The 15,757-nt window shown below is 48.1% G+C and overlaps 1 long non-coding RNA gene and 1 other non-coding gene across 3 annotated transcripts in view; both read right to left on the reverse strand.

Moving 5' to 3' along the window:
• Nucleotides 1-13,860: 13,860 nt before the first annotated feature.
• LOC110317502 overlaps nt 13,861-15,757 on the reverse strand; it is a 7,555-nt gene continuing 5,658 nt past the window's right edge. The window contains exons 5-6 of one of the 2 annotated variants that reach the window (XR_002380320.1): nt 15,453-15,518; nt 13,861-14,133 (exon numbers count right to left, since the gene is read on the reverse strand). This is a non-coding gene — a long non-coding RNA (uncharacterized LOC110317502). The remainder of the gene's footprint in view (nt 14,134-15,452; nt 15,519-15,757) is intronic. The other variant, XR_003843496.1, reaches the window with a different exon arrangement.
• Nucleotides 14,683-14,814, reverse strand: LOC115063674. The gene has a single exon (XR_003843557.1). It is a non-coding gene; the product is annotated as a small nucleolar RNA SNORA71 (small nucleolar RNA).

Here is a 15,757-nt window from a genome sequence, read left to right on the forward strand (position 1 = left end):
TCAGGATGTATGTCTATGCACATGTGCATGCCTGGTGTCTGCAGAGGACAAAAGAGGGTGTCATGTTTCCTGGAACTGGAGTTATAGATGGCTGTGGGCAAGACCCAGGTCCTCTGCAAGAACAGCCTGTGCTCTTAACCCCTGAGCCATCTCTCCAGCCACTGGATCTCATCACTTTTGATGCAATGTGTTTTTTTTTTTTGTTTTTGTTTTTTTCTCATTTGATTTTGAACTTGCAATTTTGACTTCCCGTTGCTCTCACATGGAACTGAAGAGGGGGTGTGAAGTGTTTTGGGTGTTTGGTCTTTGTGTCCTTTCTACTTTTGATTTAATTGCTGGTTGACTGATTAAGGTTAAGTAACACGGAGTCTGGTGTTTCTACCATGGGAACACACTGTGTTAGTCACTCGTCTTGTTGCTGTGACAAGCACCCTGACAAAGGCAGTGTACAGAGAGAGGGGCTTCTTCTAGCTCACAGTGTGAGGGTACAGTCACCATGGTTTAGAAGTCAGGGTGCTGGGAGCTTGAGGAAGCTGGTCACATTGCCTCTGCAATGAAAACAGAGATGATCGCTGGAGCTCAGCTTGCCATCGCCTCCCATTCAGCCTGGTACCTCAGGCTATGAAGTGGTGCTCCCCACAGGAAAAGTGAGTCTTCCCAACTTAACCTAATCTAGATAACCCATCACGGCCCAACCCAGAGGTTTGTTTTCTGGATGATTCTGGACCCTGTCAAGTTGACAATATGTACCATAGATCACCACAGCCCCACTCTGCCTTGTAAACGCTTCTGTGTGTCTCTGTAAGGCGTGGCCTCTATGTGCAGGTCACTCACTGTGACACTACCTTGTGCACTGGCCTGGCTGGCTGTCCAGCTCAGATCTCCAACCTGACCTGTGACTGCAGCTCACACTTAGTCGTTGGTCACCCTTGCCTCAGTGTGGGCTTGTTGACTCGTTCATTCAGCTGGACTTACACAAGAGTGATGTTGGCCATTTCTCTTCACTCCCTCCTGTGCCCTAGGTGGCAGACTAGGTGAGGCTCACAGTACAGATAAAATCACAAGGGACAAATAAAATAAAATCAATAACAAGAAAATTAAAATTAAAATATAAGGCCAGGCAGTAGTGGTCCATGCTTTTCTTTTCTTTGTTGTTGTTGTTGTTGTTTTTTCGAGATGGTTTCTCTGTGTAGCCCTGGCTGTCCTGGAACTAACTTTGTAGACCAGGCTGGCCTTGAACTCAGAAATCTGCCTGCCTCTGCCTTCCGAGTGCTGGGATTAAAGGTGTGCGCCACCACGCCCGGCAGTCCATGCCTTTCGTCCTAGCACTTGGAAGGTAGAGCCAGGAAGATCTCTGTGAGTCTGAGACCAGCCTAGTCTATGACACAAGTCCCATCCAAGACAGCCAGAGCTGTTACACAGAGAAACCCTGTTTTGGAAAAAAAAAAAGTAATTAATTAAAATAAAATATGTTTAAGAGTTGTGTGAATTACATAAAAGTGTCCTCCTTGGGGGACACTGTGAAACATGCCAAGGTGTGCCGAGTAGCTGTGACATGCAACAGATCTGGTGTGCCGAGTAGCTGTGACATGCAACAGATCTGGTGTAAGGAGGTTCGTCAGGGCGAGGGAGGAGATGGGGAACCTGGAGAATGGGTAGAGGCAGCAGAGTAGTCCTGCAGACAGGCAGACGGATAGGAGCGGAGCCATGAAGGCAGAGAAAAAGATGGGCATGGAGCCGGGCGTGGTGGTGCACTCAGGAGGCAGAGGCAGGCAGATTTCTGAGTTCGAGGCCAGCCTGGGCTACAAAGTGAGTTCCAGGACAGCCAGAGCTATACAGAGAAACCCTGTCTCGAAAAACCAAAAAAAAAAAAAAAAGATGGGCACGGAAAAGGACAAAAACTATAATTCCTTCTTCCTGTCTAGAGGCAGTGACTGTCCTGTGTCACTGCTTCCCAAGACATGTCCCTATCTGTAGACTCTGACAATTCGTGTCCTATGAAATCTCAAGTTTGTCCAACTTTCTTCAGTCTCTCCTTCTGACTGTGGCAGCCAGATTCTGCACAGCGGGCTCTTCCTAAAGAAGTCATCATTTCCAGAAGACTCGGAAGTGACAGACACAGATGGTCACACATCTGATGACCAAAGAGAGGTACCAGCCCCTCCTGCCTCGTTTCATCCAAGGAAGCTCCCACAAAGAGTTGGGCCCCTTGACTGACTGTCCTGGGGCCTCTCCATCCGCCAATGAGACCCAGAAATGATGACCTGCAAATGGACAAACTGCCATTGGGACCAGGTCTCAAGTTCTGTGGAGTCTAGAGATCGGCCACCTCTCTTGACCTCTGAGGTCTCTCACTCAATAGATTGGATAAGATTTGTTCCCTGGGCCCCAGAAAACCAGTAAGGTCAGCTGTGGCATGAAAGAGCCCCTGCAGTTCATGGAACCGAAATTGAGCTCAGACTTCAGGCTGGGCTGAGAGACAGGAACTCGAAGGAAGCTCCCTTTCTCTTTCCCTCTGTCCCTGAGTCCCCAGGGATGCTTCAGCCACATCCAGCCTCTTTCTTTGTGGTAACAGGATAATGGCAGCTGATCCAGCCTCACTTTCTTCCAATTAGGAGATAGCATTTAGAAAATGAGGTGATAAGAGAAGTTGCAAAATAAATATGTCAGAGTAAGAGGGGTGTAGAAAAGACTTCCCGCAAATGGCTCAGTGGTGTCATATAAGTTGTAGATTGTGGATTCGTGGAGACCTGGGAGAAGGAAAGATGTCTACCTGTCTATGGACATTTAAAATGTAAAGAGTAATTAACTGGCACAGGACTGTAATCCCAGCACTCCAGAGATAGTGTTGGTAAACCTCTATGAGCTCAAGTCCAGCCTGCTCTCCATAGTGAGTTCTAGGCCATAGTGAAACCTTGTCTTAAAAAACTAAAATCAAATAAAAATTAAAGACATAAACAATGTGTGATAAGGAGCAATTGTCAGTGAAAGGACTGTTGGGGCTACAAATTGTAAGACTTGTAGGCCCAAAGATGGCTGCTATCTAGAGCAGATTAGCTATCCATCTGGACACAGAACGTTGGCTCTGTGTGTTAGGGTTGCAATTCCAGTGTGAATGTGCTAAGTTAGCAGCCACGTGGCCTGGTCATGGATAGCTGCACCCACAGCCCTGTCTGGCTGCGCTCTCTCCCAGCATGCACTGGTGGCAAGCAGTGTCTGTCCATCTCACGCACCATTTCCCTCCAGCTGTTCCTCAAGCTCTGAGATTGGCGTAAGTGTTCCCAGGGCAACAGCAATGCATGAGTTCTCCAATACAATGTTCAGAGAAAGCCAGACGCAAAGGACCTCGTGCTGTGTGCTGCCATTTATATAACTTTCAAAAATAGGCAATGCAATCTATGCAGTCTGAAGTTGGGACACAGGTCCCTTAAGAGTGATGACTGAGCAGACAATAAGGAGAACTTACAGGGTGCAGGTCAATCACATTTCTGGATCCCAGCAGCTATAATTGCATGCCCACCGTATGAAAATGTTTAGCAGGCTGGAGAGATGGCTCAGAGGTTAAAAGCACTGACTGTTCTTCCAGAGGTCCGGAGTTCAACCCCAAGCACCCACATGGTGGCCTACAATCATCTATAATGCATATAATTCTCTCTTCTGGTGTGTCTAAAGGCAGCTACACTGTACTCAGATACATAAAAAGTAATAAATTTATCTTTAAAAAATAAAATAAATTGTTTAGCACTGTACTGCTAAGAGCGTGCATTGTGTGGCATAGTCCAGCCAGGATCTCCTATCTGGTCTCCAGGCTGGCTTCTCGTCATTCATTCACATTTAAGCTCAGTTGTGTGTTGGTTGGCCTTTAATTCTGGTGCTTGGAAGGCAGAGGGATGTGGAATCTTGTGAGAGAGAGGCTAGCCCGGTGTACATAGTAAGACCTTATCTCAAACAAATAAAAAACGTTATTATTGGTGTGCGTGCATGCATGTGTGTGTGTGTGTGTGTTCATGTATATGTTCCAGAGATTGAACACAAGTTGTCAGCTTGTATAGTAGTCCTTTCGCCTGTTGATCCATCTCATTCCTCCCCTGATTTTTGCATGTTTGCCTATGTTCAAATGTACATGGGTGCGTGTGTGTGCACGAAGACCAGACACTATCCTGAGATGTCACTCCCGGGGAGGTAACTCCCTATTTTTAAAGACAGAGTTATTTTCCTGGGACTGGGGCTGACTCTAGGCCAGGCCGGGAGCCCCTGTCTCTGACTCCCTGGCACTGAGATCGCACCTCTATTACAGGGGCTCCAGGGCTCAAACCCAGTAACTCAGGCTTGCATGTCAAGCCCTTTACCGGCAAGGTCATTTCCCCAGAGCTGATCCATACATTTTTAAAGTTCTCCTGCCCTTACAGAAGGCGCTCCCATATCATTAATCTTTTTGGTTTTGTTCAATTCAAGCTTATTTTTTTTTAGACCATACCTAAAAACAAAATTGTGCATATTTGGAGAAGGGCATGAAATGTTTTGATACATACGTTATGAAGTGTTTAATCAGGGTGACATGTTGTGTGTGCTGACTGGTTTTATATCAACTTGACACAAGCTAAAGTCATTTGAGAGGAGAGACCCTCAATTGAGAAAATGTCTCTGTAAGATTGGGCTGTAGGTATGCCTATAGAGCATTTTCTTAATTAATGATTGGCGGGGGAGGGTTTAGTCCATTGTGGGGTCATTCCTGGGCTGGTGTATCTGGGTTCTATAGGAAAGCAGGTTGAGCAAGCCATGGGAAGCAAGCCAGTGAGCAGCACCCCTCCATGGCCTCTGCATCAGCTCCTGCCTCCAGTTCCTGCCCTACTTGAGTTCCTGTCCTGACTTCTTTTGATGATGAACAGTGATGTGGAAGTGTAAGCCAAAGAAAACCTTTCCTCCCCAAGTTGCTTTTGGTCATGGTGTTTAACACTGCACTGGTGACTCTAAAACAACATGTCTACCTCCTCAAACACCCCTCACTCTTTATGGGAGAAAAATTCTGAATAATTCTGTAATACTGAAACACTCATTAGTGTAATCCATAGCCTTCCACCTGTGTAAGTGTATAAGTGTGCTTTTATATGTGTGTTAGAACTTCTCTATGGAGTTTAAGAAGTATTAGGCTAAAAACTACTGAGATGTATTTTTTTTATTCTTATTTTCTACCTGCCCCTTAAGGAAGCCAAAGTGCATCCATGATAAAGGGAGATTTTATATTTGGGGGCAGCTTTATGTTCACTGGCTGAAGAGCTTCCAGGAATAATCAACTGGGAACAATCAGCCCCCAGTGATAGTCAAGTCATCAATTGGGAGTTACACTCCACCTCAGGGAACCAAGCCACTCACGAGAAGCAGCACAGTCAAGATGGGAATTTGCTTTCTTCTTTCTCAAGGAGGAGTCTGAAGAAAGGCAGTCTGAGGAAGAAAGGACCAGGCCAGTGGGACACCAGGTGCTCACTCTCCTAGCTTGCCTGCCCACCATCTTGAAAATGGCCGCAGCTTCCTTGACCATGTTCCAAGCAGAAGAAAGAGAAGATGGCATACAAGGTAGAAAGCCCACCCAAACACAAGGTCCTTTAAGGTTGTTGTTTTGTTTCCCAGAAGTTCAACCATGCCTGGCTAAGGAAGGTGTGCTTACTCAGCAGCCTGCCTCAGAGCTGTCAGCCCCTCACCCACCACCCCTGTGGTGCAGTCCTGCCGCGAACAGCAGCAAACAGAAGCCAGCCTCTTGTCCTAGCATGTACACGCGGAGATTCTGCAGGGAGAATGCGGTCATTGGAACTACTGTTAGCTCCCAGTGATGCAATAACATTCAGGGGCAAGTTCAAGAGAGATTCTAGCACGTTCCACCAGCACAGACCACAGTGACTCTTTGACATCCAGCGACCCACAGGCATGCCACCCCCTTTCCCCCATCCCTAGCAAAGTCAGCTTCTCAGCCCTGGTGAGAAAATACCAGGATCCAGCGATATCTCAGCTGTACCAGTGATGGCTCAGTGGGCAATCATGAGAACCTAAGTTCAGAACAGCAGCTGTTCCTCATGTTATCCCTATGCTCTTCTGAGCTCTCTTCTCTTACTAGACATCACTCATTATTCCAATCCCCATTATAAGTCTGTCTGTCTGTCTCTCTGTCTGTCTTTCCCACTGTGTGTGTATCTGAGCTCTCTTTGCTTCCTATATCATTCATTATTCCATCTTAAGTCAAATTCACTCTCTCCCTCTGTCTCCCTGTCCCCCCCCCCCCCCGTGTATTTGTGTGTGTGTGTGAGAGAGACAGACAGACAGACAAACAGACCCACCAGAGCTCTTGCAGCATGAGGCAGCAAGGTGGGCATTACTGTTCTCATCAACTCAAGCAACTTCCTGCTGCAGAGACGGCAACTGACTGTGTGACCCTGGGTAGGTTACTTCCTCTCTGACAGCCCTTCTCAGGAGCCCTTCAAATGGGCCTCAGCATTAAATGAGCACTGCCGGGAAAACATGCCACAGCAGCTGGCTTGCCACAAGTCCCCAGTAAATGCTAACCGGCACACTAGGATATACCCTGGGTGGCTTGCTCTATGGAATACCAGAGAAGGGCCCAACTTTTGGGGAGTGGATCAGCTCTAGCTTAGGAACCCCAGGTCAGTTCTGAGACCTGCAAAAAATCCCAAGGCACCCACAGAAGTCACTTTGAAGGGACAAGAGACGGATGATGTAAATTCCCATTCTAGGGAAGCAACAAGAGGAAATGGATTGCCTTGGGGCCCGGACTCCAGGCAGACTTTCCCCAGAAGCTCAATGGGTCGCTTTCCAAACCTGTGGCGCTGCGTCAGAAATGTGGGCTGCAGAGTCACCTGCTGGCGATGCTTGGAATGTCCCGGCTGGAAGAAAAGTGTCGCTTTTGGTTGATGACTAGCCTGGGGTTCCCCAGGCCACTTGCTTATGGTTCAGGCAATCAGTGTGTCCCCCCTCTTCCCATCCTGGGCCCTACTTTAAAGTCACCAACAAAAAAACATACAGAAAAATGTGACCCCCTGGTAGCCGGATGTTTTGTCCCAATACCTGAGATTCATAACCTCGAACAGAAATGTTCAAGTCACAAGATACGTGAGAAAGGCTGAGGACTCAGGGTGACTCTGGAAGATTAAAGAGATGGGACAAACAAAGGCACTGTGTCCTCAGGTGTCTTCTTTATATTAAAAAAGACCTTTCATAATAAAATGTATCACCTAAACTGGCTGGGGAAAATATATAAGATAGGATTCTGAACAGGAGAAAAATGAGCAGGAGACCCCCCCACCACCACTGTTTGTGTAATACGTAGACACGGAGGAATGAGAGTGGAGCTCGGGTCCTGCCCCTACACACAAGCTGCTACAACAACCCAGGCGCACCCATGGGGAGGACCAGAGGGGGAGTCCCCCAAGATGCAGGGATGGGTCTCCAGCCAGGAATGGGAGGCACCCCACTATCCATACACACTCAATCCCGTCTAAAACAGGTATGGAGGGTTCCCAAATGGTTCCAAGCAAATAATTGGGAATGATAAGGCTCCCCCACACACAAAGCTCCCCAGTGCTTCAGGTACCATTAGGTCAGGTAGTCTTGGAGGGACCAGATTAAGAGAGCTGTGAGCCAGATTCTCAAGGCCCATGGTGGTCATAATTATTTTCTTATTATAACTATAAAAATCACTGATTGTTTGTTGGCATTGTTTTTTTTTAATCTTTTAATATAGTTTTGTATTTTTAGGGAAAAAATAGGGTTTAAATAGTTCCCATATGCCTTTCTCATAGAGGATATCATGAGACTATCAGCACAAAAATCTGAACAAGGCCTTTTGTGTAGATAACTGGACTATAATAGTGTTAATTTCATGGTGTCAGTCATCGTACGGTGACTAGAAAGGAGAATGACTTTGTTGATCAGAGAGATGTGGTGAATTATTGGAGGATAAAAAGCCAGGGGTCTGCATTTGACTTGCAAATCGTTTAGGACAAGTACATATATACCCGTACGCACTTCTGCATGTTTAAGATAGGTTCTCAGGTAGCCCAGGCTGGCCTCTTTGCTCCTTACTGTCCTGCCTCCAACTCCTGAGTGCTGGAATTACAGGTGGGCACCCCCACTCCCAGTTTATGAGATAACTGGGGGGAGGGGACAGGGCCCTATGTACATGAGGCAAGCGCTCTACCCACTGAGCTACATGCCCATCCCCCCTAGGCTGTCATGACCCTTTGTATAATCCTTGTACAGGAATTTTTTTTTTTTGTACTAGTTGTGTACTTCACAACTTTTCAAAAAGTCTGAAAGCAGTCAAGATGACAAGCTAATCCCCCCTCCCCCCCCAATCAAATAAATGGTGCTCTAAGGCCATCCTGATCCTGCTGCTCAAGCAGTAACAGCTTCCGTTTCCTGGAGCCTTTAGCAGGTGCCAGGCAGATGTGAATTGCTTTTTCAGGTCTGTGTCCTTGAATCCTTGGCAGCCTGTGGAAGAGGCACTGTGGCTGCCCTTCATTTGCAGGTGAGAGAACCTTTAGGCCGGTGGGGTGGGGGTGGGGGTTGTCTAAGGTCATCCTGTCAGTGAGGGATGGGATTGGAACCGGCTCTTCGCACCCAGAGAATAAAACATCCTAGAGGTTGGAGCTATAGAAGGACCGGGGTCCCCGGCCATGGCTGTCGGCTTGGATCTGTAGTCTCCTCACAATATGCTCATGGGTCACCCTTTGTGACATGCTCTGCTCACTGTCCCCATGTGGCCTTCCCCCACCTCCTCTTCTGGGACAGCTTGTCTTTTCTCCAAGCCCACCAGAGTGGGGACCTTCTCTCTCCTTTACGCCAGCCCCGCCCCCTGCCCCCCCCCCCACCTCAGGGACTGCCCCACTTTCTGTCTCCTGCTGTAATTCTTGTAGCAAAGGCAGAAGTGTGGCTCCACAGCAGGCTCCAGCTCTGGATCCAGGTGCCTAGATTCCAAACCTGGATTTTCTGCTACTGGCTGTGTGATCTTGGGTGAGTTACTCCACCTCTCTGAGCACCTCAGAAACAAAACATCTATTAGAACTTAGTTCATTATACAGAACTAGCAAGCAGTCAATACATTGTCTGGCAAATAGCAGGCAGTTACTGAAATCTTAGCTACTATTCTTGTGCCCTCTCAAAATGTCAGTTTTACTTTTTTTTTCCCAGTTAAATTTTTTATGAGCATGTGTCCAAGTTACATTTCTACCTTGCCACAGAACCTAATCCACAGCTTCCTTTTGGGAAGGAAGGTCCTTAGGGAAAAAGAACGGTTAGATAACCATTATTAAGCTGAATATAAGACATAAGGCGTCTGATAATCCCTGGGTAGTTGATTTCCCTAGAGAGAGGTTCTAATCCCGTTAAAGTTTGTCAGAAAATCACTTAAGTGCTGTCTTAGTTAGGGTGTTACTGCTGTGTACAGACACCACGACCAAGGCAAGTCTTATAAAGGACAACATTTAATTGGGGCTGGCTTACGGGTTCAGAGGTTCAGTCTGTCATCATCAAGGTGGGAGCATGGCAGCATCTAGGCAGGCATGGTGCAGGAGGAGCTAAGAGTTCTACATCTTCATCTGAAGGCTGCTAGTGGAAGATTTCATTTCCAGGCATCTAGGATGAGGGTCTTAAGCCCATGCCCACAGTGACACACCTACTCCAACAAGGCCACAACTACTCCAACAAGGCCACACCCACTCCAACACCTCCAAACAGTGCTACTCCCTGGGCCAAGCATATTCAAACCATCATGAGCATCACTATCAGGAATACTAACTGGCCTCTTGGTGGTGGGAGTGATGGGACAGTGCAGTGGTTGTGAGTTGCATCAGAAGAAAGAATTTTATCTCAGACCCTAATGGGTCTAAAACTGCCACTGTTGGGGATTGTTTTGTTCTGTTTCTGTAAAGATTTATTTATTTTATGTATGTGAGTACACTGTCTTCAGACACACCAGAGAAGAGCACCAGATCCAACTGAACTCAGGGCCTCTGGAAGATCAGTCAGTGCTCTTAACCACTGAGCCACCCCTCCCGCCCCCCCCCCCCCCATCTCTTTTTTCTCTTCTTAATCACTGTGACCACAGCTGACATTCCTCTTTCTCTACACTTCACTCTGGCCTGGGCTAGAGCTGTGTGACAGGCCCAGCTTGAAGCATGTCACATTTGTTCCTGCCTCCCCCACGGTCCCACTTCCATTTAGAATGCTCAGTTATAGGGTTAGGCTGTACAGATCTTGCTGTGGGATAGGCATGCGAGAGAAGCACAAACCCTCGCCTGTCCCCCATGACGAAAATAAAAAGGTTGAAGAGGGGGACAAGGTCACTTACTCTCCCCCTACCCCACCTCCATGTGGTGGGGCAGCTGTGTCCTGTCTGGGTTGACAGAACTTGGTTGGGCTGTCTTCCCACCACCATAGGATAAGGTTCTTGCCAACTTGAAGATTAAGCACGGAGGCTGGCAGAGGATCAAAGCTTGGTTACCAAGCATGGACTCCTTCCCTCTGACAGGATAGTAGAGGGCTGGATCCAAGTTGCTTCTCAGTGTTTCCTGAGAGGTTTATGGACATCTCGCCACTGCGTGAACAAACAGATGGAGCCGGCAGCTGGACACACACTCTTCTGGAAGAAGCAGGCTGCCTGTTCATCACGAAGGCTGCTTCCCAGGTAGGAGGAGAGCCATCTCCAGGCTAGTACGAAGTGAGGTCAGTTCTCAAAGTGTGGTCCCTGAGCAGCAACAAGAACTTATTAGAAATGAGAAGTCTTGGGGCTAGAAATATGGCTGGATGGTTAAGAGCACTTACTGCTCTTCCAGAGGACCCAAGTTTGGTTCCCAGCACACACTTCAGGCAGCTCACAACCATCTCGTAACTCCATCCCCAGGGGAGCTAACACTTGTCTTCTAGCCTCTGCAGGCACTTGCACTAGAATGTAGATATACACGTAACCAAAAATAAATCTTTGGAAGGAAAGACTCTTGTCCCTACCCAACATGTACAGACTCGGAACTGGCCAGAGCCTGTGATCTGCTTAAACATGCCTTCCAGGGGTTGATGTAGATTCAAGCTCAATTCGGGTGGGTCACGCTATAGCGCCCGCCCCTTTTCTCTCGTTCCCTACCATCTTCTTTGCCTCCTGTCTTCTCACACCCTTCCTCCTCCACCAAACAGGAATACCTTTTCAGAGACCCTGGAAATTCAGTCCAACTGCACCAGAGAGCTTCTGCTGGAACATTCTTCCTCTAGAGAGAGTTGAGTAAGTAGGGCCCTGTTTACCTCAAGTGTCTTGAATGCCACCTGGTCAGCAATAGCTTGCTTTCTTGCCTCCTGCCCCATCTTTCCTTCTGATTCAGTTCCCTTCTTCTTCTTTTTTTTTTTTTTTTTTAAGATTTATTTATTTATTTATTTATTTATTTATTTATTTATTTATTTATTATATGTACACTGTAGCTGTTTTCAGACACACCAGAAAAAAGGCCTCTGATCTCATTATAGATGGTTGTGAGCCACCATGTGGACCTTCAGAAGAGCAGTCAGTGCTCCTAACCGCTGAGCCATCTCTCCAGCCCAGTTCCCTTCTTTACACTCAGAAAGGTGATATCTTTACCCATCACCTTCCACCCAAGACGGAGGACTGCTGGTCTCTGGCCCATCTGTGTATTCTCTCAGCTGAATCCTTTGCACACTGCCCTGTCTAAAGAGCAAGGAGACATCTTGATGCTACCCTGTACCAGGACTCCAGATGCAAAGTAAAAGCAGAACCAGCCAGAACAGGCCCTTGCTGCCCAGGACCCTAAGTGTGCTTGGAACAAAATGTCATTCACCGGAAAAGAACGACAGCTTTGAGAACCACTAGAGCAGCTACTCAAGGAAAAGGTGGCTTCTAGAGGGTGGAAAACTAGGGAACCCCCACCCCCGCCCCATGACACACATTGATTCTTTTGATAAACCTTTGTCAAGTGCCAACCGTTCACCATGGCCAGTGCCAGATCCTAAGCAGAAGACAGATCTGATACCACGGCCTCTATTGGCCAGCTCTCCTGTGTGAAGGCGTCTCTGTATATTCAAAATTCATTCTGTACCAGCGGAGAGCTGAATGCTGTCAGGATTCTGGTATCACAACTACCTGGCTTTCCATTTTGTAAATATTTGCTCTTCCTCACCTGCCTAAGGCAATCTAGAATTGTATGACTGGCTGTATGAAAGAGCCAATGGACAATAGCTGGGCAGGAAGGGGGGAGGGAGGCTCTTCTGGGAAGAGAGGGACTCTGGGGGAACAGACCAGAGTGGAGCAGAGTGGAGCAGAGCGGATCTGACCATGTGGTGGGCCACAGTGTCAGAATTAATCCGGTTAGTCTAGAGACTCCTCAGCAAAAGGCCGAAAGCTTTAAAATACTACTAAGTCTCTAGTGTCATTACTTATATCACTGGTGGGTCTGAGAGAGTCCAGCTATAGGTACCAACGTTAACTTCCTTCCCAACCAACAGTAGAGGGCTCCATTCTCTTCTTTGATCATTCAGGACTCTTTATTAAATACATTTGTATAGTAACCAATGCTAATGGGAACGCCCAAAAGCTAAAAATAAATGACTGTCAATCCCAGCCTTGCTAAGTAAGTGTCCATCATGAGGCCCAGTAACGTTAGAAGTCGTCATATAAAAATTCAAGAACATTCCTAGACCCATCTCTAGCTCAATTTCAGATATCCAGAATGCTTAAAAACCACTGCAGAAGCAAAGTATCAAGACAAATCTTAGCTAATACCCTTTCAGGATGGAAAGACCACACCACTCAGAATAACACAAAAATTTTCTCTAAAATAAAAAATTAGGCTGGGCAGTGGTGGCACACACCTTTAATCCCAGCACTTGGGAGGCAAATTTCTGAGTTTGAGGCCAGCCTGATCTACAGAGTGAGTTCTAGGACAGCCAGGGCTACAGAGAAACCCTGTCTTGAACCACCACCACCACCTGCAACCCCTAGCTTTTGTGTTCCCACCCGCCCTGGAACATCGAAGGAGTCCACACCTACAGACTGCTAACAAGCTCTTCACTGGCCTGGAGAGATGGCCCATGAATTGTCCTTGCAGAGAGGTCAGGAGGCTCAAGCCCACCTCTAACACCCAGTGATCATACCCTTCTGTGAACTGCAGACTGCCCTACACTGACTTAATTTAAAAAGCACAATATAGAAGTTCTCAGACAAGAAAAATGTCTGTTTTAAAAATGTATCACTTTCCTGTTTGTGCTCTGGGAATTAAGCTTAGTAACCACCCTTGCCAAGCCTCCCGCAGGTCCTTCACTTCAAAAAGCCCTCGTTATAAACCCATCAGTAATTACACCCTCTTTACTGGTTTCTCTTTGGCCCTACTGGTATCCAAGTGACTCAAGGGGGTTTCTTCTTGCCCCTGCCACCTGGCATTCCACCCAGTCAGAATACTTCTGACCTTTAAGGACCTCCAAAGCCAATCCCTGAGCATGCCCTAGTTCCCATGGCAACGGCTCCCACCGGTCTATGGTAACCTGTCCTGTTAGGAAAATGCTCTACATTTGCCCATTCACTTCCCTAGTTCTCTTCCTAGGACACCCCAGCCTTTTTTACTGACACAGGCACCTTCCCCAAGTCCTGACCTTGTCAGTTCAACTATCTCTTAAACTCTCACAAGTCCTAAAATCATACAGGCTACCAGCCCTACCTGTCCACTTCCAACACCCTGAAGCCCAAGCCTTGGGGGGCCTTAAGAACAGGAAAGTCACAAGGAGTGACAGGAACTGGCCTTCCTTTTCCACACCCAGCCCTGCATTCATGGTTGACACAGATTTAAAAGGCAGACTGAATTAATCTATGAGATTTATTGCACAGCTGTTAGGGAGGTAACAGGAAGTTGGCACCAAGTTCTTGGCATTAGTCATTCCAGGCACTGGCAGATGGTCATGGGGACAGAACACAGCCCTCCGAGGTGTTGGTGTCAAGACTTTGTATGCTGGAATCTCCCATGTATGAGCCAGTGACCAAGCACAGTAAAAAGCTGTTTCATGATGCCGAGGGGGCGGTGTCTCCAGTTTCACTTTGAGCGTGGTCTTTGGCACTCTGGTGTCCACAAACATCTAGAAAATTAAAGGGGAGGGGGTAACAAGATGCTTTCTTATCTCCACCCATATCATCATGTAGCTTCGGGCACTATTAGCTAACTGGAAGCTGCTAACAGGTCAGAGCTAGACAAGCTCAGGGACCAGAGTCCCTGTTAGCCAAGTTTACTCTTCTGACACTGCATGTGGGAACATGCCACCCTTCTACCAGACAGGTGTCTGCAGACCTTTCAGCCACAGCCATGGAAGGATGTGACTGGGGCTCAGGGGATACTTGCAAAACTGAGGCAGAACAAGGTCCTCAGGGGACACTGCCCAGCACTGGGAGAGGACTCTCGGGGGACACTGCCCAGCACTGGGAGAGGACTCTCGGGGGACACTGCCCAGCACTGGGAGAGGNGGGAGAGGACTCTCGGGGGACACTGCCCAGCACTGGGAGAGGACTCTCAGGGGACACTGCCCAGCACTGGGAGAGGACTCTCGGGGGACACTGCCTAGCACTGGGAGAGGACTCAGTAAGCCTGGTACCTGCAACGGATAGACCAACAGGCTGTAAGAAGGAAGATTTGTTCGAAAGCACCAGGGTTTGGCAAGGACAAGTGTGGATCCTCCAAACACGGGGAAAGGCTTTCGGCATCCTCTCCCTGCAGTATCAATGACCAGGGCACCAGCAGCCCACAGTCACTTTCGAATACAGGGGCAAAGGGGAAGCTACAATGGATGGATGGATGGGCAGCTTAGGAAAGGGCCAAACTGGGACAAGTGACCAGGATTCTAACAGTGACCATATTTATTTACAGCCTCTAACAGAGGTAGCTTTCCAACTCCCCAATCTTTTCAACCATGAATCAATCCCCTGGAGAGCTGCTGCCTGCAGGCAGGACCACTCTTCCACGCTCCAAGGGATGGCGGTAGTGTTGCTTCAGAGACCACAATTTGAGAAGCACCACCTCAGCGGTCTCGTACTAAGACAATGAATGAAAATGGACAAGTTTGGGGAGCACCTCTGAGGACTCACGAGTCCTCACGAGACTGGAACGGGACTGCTCCCCACCAAGTGCCCACCAAGTTCAGAGACGGCTAACTGCACCCCAACTGTGGCCATTCTCAAGCCAACAAGCACTGCAGAACCCAGTGAAACCATACAGGTTTCCAGGGGCTCCTGTGACCCTAGAGTAGCTCTTTACTTCACACTGTGAAGACGGAAGGGGAGGTGGCAGGGGCTGGAGGAGCCATGTCCCTGTGGGCCCAGGTGGGGAAGCAGCCTCTGCTTTTCCTTATGACCATGGCCTTTGCTGGACCACTGCAGCTCTCTAGGGAGGCATCGGGATTCATACCTTCAAGGGCCCTGTTCCAGCCTCTTCTGGAAAGTCGAGGAGGACTGTTGAGTACAGGTGACAATCCTGCAGAGACAAGCCACACTCAGGACCTCAGAGTCAACCAAGATCTCACCAGGAACCAAGACACAGCTATTAGTTGGGGATGGGTGGGATATAAGGTAGCTGCAGCAGGCTGGTGAGATGGCTCAGTGGATAAGAGCACCCGATCGCTCTTCCAAAGGTCCGGAGTTCAAATCCCAGCAACCACATGGTGGCTCATAACCATCTGTAACAAGATCTGACACCCTCTTCTGGAGTGTCTG

Source organism: Mus pahari, chromosome 3, assembly GCF_900095145.1.
Source record: "Mus pahari chromosome 3, PAHARI_EIJ_v1.1, whole genome shotgun sequence".
Lineage (NCBI taxonomy): Eukaryota > Metazoa > Chordata > Mammalia > Rodentia > Muridae > Mus > Mus pahari.